The sequence below is a fragment of the Haplochromis burtoni genome, unplaced genomic scaffold, assembly GCF_018398535.1.
Source record: "Haplochromis burtoni strain Fernald_Lab_line unplaced genomic scaffold, NCSU_Asbu1 Contig_813, whole genome shotgun sequence".
In the NCBI taxonomy this organism is placed as follows: domain Eukaryota; kingdom Metazoa; phylum Chordata; class Actinopteri; order Cichliformes; family Cichlidae; genus Haplochromis; species Haplochromis burtoni.
Genome location: NW_024583174.1, coordinates 33,050 through 40,379, shown reverse-complemented (window position 1 = coordinate 40,379; position 7,330 = coordinate 33,050).

Genomic DNA, 7,330 nt, shown 5'->3' with positions numbered 1-7,330 from the left:
GTACGTACCTGGCCCCGCCTACTATCCTCGGAAATGTAAAATGATTGGCTAGAATCTAAAGTGTATCACAGCTCAGGAAAAAAAAGCACCGAAATGTGCGCTGCTTTTCGGTCTGGTTACTACCGTTTATGTCAGAACCGGACACCGGACACCGGTACCCATCCCTAGTCCCGTCCCAGGAAGACGACACCACAGGGCCATTTTCTTACCCTATCAACACTTGAAGAACTGAAGGCACTGTTCTGCAGATTTGGCTGATATGACATGGCTGGACTCTACCCAAACAACCCGGAACACATTGTCTGGGTAGAGTTCAAATGCACATAATCAATCTCCGGTCTCATAGGACTGCCAGGAGGCCAGCCCCAACTCCCCTGTTTGCACTTGTGTCGGCAACACATGCAGTGAAACCTGCTATTATGGAGGAACATTATGTTCAGCAATGAGTCCAGATTGTACTTACAGCAGTTGGATCGAAGGGTAAAAGTGTGCAAAAGAAGTGAAAAGCAGTGGTGATTGCCACAATGATAGTGTAAGAGCTTTTGGTGGAGGCATGGTGATGGTCTGGAGCAGTATCTCACTCGACAAACATGGCTTGTCATACTAGAGGTAATCTCTATCCAGAGAAATATCCAGATGAGATTCCACAGAGCAGGGTTTTTCAGAGACTACCTCCAGAACTTGGAACTGCATAGAATCACATGGCCTGTCTGCAGTCCTGACCTCAGCTTCACTGAACACGTCGGATCAACTTGCTGTTCGTGTCCGAGTGACCAACATAACCACACTGGCTGACTTACAAGTGCTGGTTCAAGAATGGGATGCATGCCTAAAGCAGGGTGTGACCAAGCTGGTGACCAGCGTGGAGGAGGAGGTGCTAGGCTGTTGTGGCTGTGTATGGTTCTTCCACATGCTACTGAGGCCCCTGTTTATTAAATGAATTTTAAAATCACCAATACGACTTGGTTCATCAGACTTGAATGATCTAATCCAATAAATGACACTAAACAACAGCATAATAAGCTGTTTGGGATTTAATTGGTCTCCTTTTTTGGCCTTTCAGATACAGTTTCATGTCAGAAAGGCAGAAAGAAAATTTTGGAATGTTTTTGAGAAGCACTTAGTTCAAGGCATACTGATGCCTTATAACATGCGTATGCCAAGTCAGCCAATTTTCACTAAGAATCAGCATTTAATTAGCTGATTTAGGTGAGTAATGTCCCCTTTTACAAAGAAACATCCTAGCAAGTGCAAACAGAGTCACTTTAGAATCAGAATCAGAAAGGGTTTTATTGCCAAATGTTGAGCAGGTTTACAACATTAGGAAATTGCTGCGGTAGATCGCGCTGTGCCACATAATTTAAAGGAAGTGAGAGGCAGGCCCATTTAGCACACAGGCTATTTTGCTATGGAGCTGTGCAGTTAGAATGTGGTTTGAAATACTAAAATAAGCAAGATCTTCTTAGAAAAAAAGACTTTACTTAGTTTGCAAACGAGGGCACTTCATGGTGCTCCAAATCTTGTCTATCAAACTGTAATATATTTAGCATTAATGGTGCCTTCACCATAGTTCACCCGTGGACTGTGCACTAATATTCTTAACCCTGTTAGACCTGGGCCATCATCGGTAACTGTATTCTGCACTTAAAAAATAGTTTTTCAGGTCTTGGTAGTCAGTCAAAGCATTGATAGCAGAGAAGGAACTGCTTTACTCTGCAGGAGATGAGTAATTTTATGGGATCAACTAAATCATGAAACACTGGATGAACACATGGTCGCTCACCTGAAAGAGCTCTAAAAAATAAACTCTCCCTGCATAACACCACCAACAACAACAAGATAACACCACCACCTTCCTAAAAAAAAGGGTGTATTGTATTGTAAACGCACCCCCCTCCGCTGCTCCCCTTGAGCTGTCAGAGCTGCCACTCTACTCTGACGTCTATATTCTCCCTCATGTCCTCTCCCCTCCCTCATTCCTTGCCTTTCTCTATCATTGATGGCCTGTTCCAGCACTGCTATCCAAGCCTTGGCTGAGAGTTGGTTGGTCATGGATGGTGTGTGTGGGGGGGGATGGGCAGCGGTTGCTTTGCACGTTTTGAATCAAACTGAAATATTCATGTATGTGTGCCTGTGTCTCTGTGTGAGCGCGACTTCACGTGTACCCTTTCTTGGTCCGTGTTTACATATGAGAGTCTTTAGGATGAAGTGGAACTGCGTAAAGAGTTCTGTATGTTGGGATGCATACTTCTGCGTGCAGCTATGCATGTCCAGCATTTTGTTTTGTTTTTATCTCTCTCTTTTTTTGCCAGGTGATGCACACAGCCCTGTCGTTTGACTCGGCTCCCAAAATAAAACTCAGCACATCAATTACCCATGAAACGCTCTGCACACGCTCACATGACCGACCGACCCACCGAGGAGGAGGAATTAGCGGAACATGCTTCTCTCTTCTCCTCTCTAATGATATGCAGTGCACTCTGCCTCTTACAGATATCCCTTTTTTTGGCCTCATATTCACTTTGAAAATCAAAATGCAAAAGCAGCAGTTGAATCATCTTGATACACGTGCGAGTATGTTGGAAGATTTCGATTTAGCCATGTTTTTGTAGAGAAGCACCATTTTGACGATAGATTACATGTCTTTGCGGTAAAACATTCAATCAGTGGTTTTTCCCATTTCAACACAATCACATTTATTCAGTCTTTCAGACACTATTGTTACAGTGAAACAGTAAGTGCTGTTTTTTTTTTTTAGGTGTCTGTCTCTTCATATAAGCCTCGTGGCTTTTCAGAGAGCTGTCAAGCGTAAGTTCGCTCCTCTCTTCAGTCTTTTCCCCATCTCTCTGAGGTTTACAGACCAGCTGATCCCCCTTTCTTCTTCTGTCTGTCTTGGTTTTTTTTTTTGCTTTGCCTCTTCCTTTCCAACGAAAAAACACACACATACACAGACACACACACGTACTAAAAAAAAGCACAAATTGACATGCACACCCCCCAATTTCCCACCCTTCTCTTCTCTGTGTCCCCCAACCTCCCACCCCTCTGTGCCCCTACCTCCCCCACCCCATCGTTGAGTCGACCGGAGGCAGCAGCCAGTACATGTATAGCTGGTTGCTATGTGGGCACCATGACAACCGTCATGAATTCGACATGGCGCTCACGTATCCAGGCGGATGTGAGCTTGTGTGGATGCAGCGCTTCAAATGGCGCTCACGTATCTAGGGACAGAAACTCTCAGGGAGGGGGTTTGGTATAGATATAGACTTTTCCTCATTTAATACACTGTGTGTGTGTGTGTGTGTGTGTGTGTGTGTGTGTGTGTGTGTGTGCGCGTGTGTGTGTGTGTTTGAAGGAATGTCTCCATTCAAACATCACAACATTGTTTTCAGCCGTGGAGGATCTTTATATTTGCAAATGGTGGGAGTTGTATTGATAATGTATTGTTTTAAACGTTGCTTGAAATTCACAACCTCTTACAAAAACCCATGAAAAAATCACATTAATGACAAAAAGGATCAGATTTAAAAACTTACATTTCTTAAATGTAAATGAACAAGCTTACTCACTTCCCATTTCAAAATGTGCTCAAGAATATTTTAGGATTCATACAAAGTTATTTGAGACATCTGATAGTGTTTTAAAGTGATTTTTCAGCATCTGATTTGATATGTTTTGTAATTTGTCTTAAAACAACAAAAGGAAAAACCATCTGCAGTGAATGAAAGATAATGTTTCAGCTTCCCAAATCCTTCTTTGCTACACTGCGCATGCAACAGCTTACTGTAAATTTGCAGGGAATATCTGTGTGATCATCTTCATTATGCACATTTGTTAGCCTCTGCGAAATGTGGGAGTCTCCATCACTTATACTTCTACATTGCACTTGTTAAAAGTGAACTCCAAGAAGCTCTGCTATCTTATCCGCTCATTTTGACGTTATTGTCGTTGAGTTTTCTTTCAGATTTTGCAGCTGCTTTGTAGTGAGAAGTCTCACACTTCACCAGGCAATAACTGTTATTTAAAAACACACACACGCACACAACAAGTGCCTTTTTTTTATGAAGGTTGCCGAGTATGGCTCATTCACCGAACGGGCCGCCTGGTGGAACAGTGACTAAAATGGAAGTGGCGTTTTCTGTGCCTCGTTTCTGTTTTTCAGTTTCAGTTCAGAATTTTTAGACCAGGTTCAATAACATCGGTCTTCACTGACTCATTCGTTTGGCTGTTGTTTACCCTTTCATTTACACTTCTGATTAGGTGGAAGGAAAACTGTAGTTTTCTTTAATTAAACTGGAGATAAGGCTAAAGAGGCTTTCGCATTTAAAGATAAGTGTCACTTATTTGTTGAACCCAGGTTTGTTTACTTCATAATGGCTCAGTCCAACTACTTCATTAATTTTTAACTTTAGATCAGAGATTGATTGGATGTAGTTATGGTGACCAACTGGTCATCTCCCCCAACCTCATTGTTGCTTAGGGTACCAAGGCAGTTGCACTGATCATCTGGTGGGAGGCAACCTATCACGATCCAGCTTGGTTTGCAAATAACTACCATCTAATTCATAAAGGAGATTGCCAGCACATTGCACTCAATCTCACTCAGTCTTTTTAGAAGAAGAAACGCGTCTTGTTGTATCCTCATTTTGAATTTTTCTGAATTTTTGATTCATACCAATGAGTTTCTGGCTGCACTCTTCATTTAAATAGTTAATTTAAATTAGATCTCATGTTTAATGTCATTTCTGTGTACATAGACAGGAAAATTTTGCAGTGTTTGCCGATTTCTCATAGTCAGTTGTCACGTTATGACAAATACTGTAGATTGCATGTAATTGCCCACTTGATCCTATTCACTTGCAAACAGACTGACTCTATTTTCTTTCCACTGTCTCGATGGACTAAAGTTGCTTTGAAGACGACTGACTGCAAGTGGTCACAGACTTTAATGTAATCTTTGAAGCAACCATAGTGTGACTGTAGCGTCATCCATAACGATCATAACACAACAGGTTTTGACAAGAAAGAAAAACTATTTTGAACCTTTTTGGTTCCTGGAAATCTGAGTTCGGCAGTATAACATTGTGGGTAAACAACTTTAATTCCATCTTGATTGTCTAAGTTTACACATAAAATTTAATTCAAGTTTTGTCTCTTTTATTTTAAAACTCATAAAGCTGATATTTAGCTATATAAATATATTAATCACCTTTTTGGCTTTTATTTGAGCTGTTTTTAGGGTGTTATAGTTTATATGTCTGCTTGCATCCAACAGTTTCGGCATCACGTGTTGAGCAAGCGGTTCTGTGCTGATGTCCGTAGTTTTGACTGTGATAATAATAATAATAATAATGGATTGGATTTATATAGCGCTTTTCAAGGCACCCAAAACACTTTACAATGCCACTATTCATTCACTCTCACATTCACACACTGGTGGAGGCAGCTACAGTTGTAGCCACAGCTGCCCTGGGGCAGACTGACAGAAGCGAGGCTGCCATTTCGCGCCATCGGCCCCTCTGGCCAACACCAGTGACTAAAGAGACTTTATAGTATAGTACACCAATTACACCAATCACTCTTTATGTGGACTTAAGGCTCAAGCTGAGTGTTTTTGCCATCACAAGGTTGGTATGGATCTGACTTCTAGGGTCACATCACGCTTATCGGTTAATTAATGGTCATTAACAACACATTAGTCAGGCTACCAGCTAGCCTGAAAAGGCATCAGGGAAGTGTTTATACTATGCCATAAATAGGGGTGTGTGCGGCTAGTCGACTAGCTGAAAGATTGTTGCTATTTTCACTATTTGATACAGACTTACTAGTTATTTAATCTAGTTATTAAATTTTTCATTAGTGCCCAATACTGCTAAATTGTTAACTCCTAAATATTATGGAGCCATCTGCCACCAGACTGCGCATCATCGCAATCCTAATCTAGGCATCATCTTTCCATGGACACAAGTAGAAATAAGCTTTCTCTGAAAGGTGGATGCCTTAGCTGAGAGGCTGAGAGGTTCAGTCATTCACAAGGGGTTTAAATTAGAGCTCCACATTGAAAAATAACAACTAAGGCTTTTGCCTCCTGGCTAAGGTGGGCGGGCTTGTCCTACTGGGAGGAGGCCCGGGCATAGAACCTGGACATGCTGGAGAGTTTAGATCTATCCGATGGCCTGGGAAAGGCTCAGTGTTTCCCCAGATCAGCTGGAAGATGTGGCAACAGGGAGGTTTGGGCTTCTCTGCTGCTGCCCCTGGATAATTTATTTTTTTGCTGTTTTAGATTTTAACTTTTATTGGAGTGGCTGTCATGCGTTTTCGAACAGCATGCATCATTCATAGTGCATGGAAAAACGCGCCACATTCCTCGATCGCAGTTTTAGTTTTTCGGATGTTGATATGTCATATTTTAGTAATACGTGAAAATCTTTTTTAGACACATGGTTTCATATCATATTTAACATCGGTTTGTCTGGAGTATAGGGGGTAATCTCCATAATGCACGATTCGTGGTGCTGCACAGTTAAGAGGCATAATTCATTAGTGAAGAATTTGATAAATGGTTTAAAATATCTGTTTTTAGTTTCTGACATTTTACATTAAACATTTTTCAAATTTGCTATCTTAGTTTCTACGACTCAGTCTGACTAAGTTTTCTAAAAACGTAGTTACCAGGAACATCCCTAGTTATAAACTTAAGTCTTTTTGCAACCAGAGGAGTCCTCTACTGCTGACCTTGGAAGAGAACGCAGGATTCCGATGATTACAACTTTGTCTTCTCTTTTCAGATTCATATGCTGAAAGATGACACATGTATCATTTATATACAGTCTGTGTGTGTGTGTGTGTGTGTGTGTGGTGGAGGTGGGAAATTTTTGATTCGCTATCCAAGGAGACTCTAATATTTAACTTTATAACATCTTTCAAAGAGTTGATGTAGTTCTTGCCTGTCTGTGATCACCTCTTAAACACACCTAACTCAGAAAAAAAGATAGACATTTAAATTTTTGCATCAACCCAAAACGGAACCAAATTTGACCAGCTAATAGCAGAGCCAGAAAAAAAAGCCAGACCAGCCCAAACCTGTACAAACAAGCCAGTGCCCATAAGCAGCAGCGGGCATATTCAGAGCAGCTCAGGCCATGTGGCAACTGTTCTGCTTTACTGTAATCTGTCTTTATGCCAGTCCTGCCAACCAAGGTCTCCTCCGTCCACATACCCCTCTTACCAGAAGGGCCAGCAAATAGGACTGGCAAGGATTAACATAATAAGACCCACACACACACACACACACACACACACACACACACACACACACACACACACACAC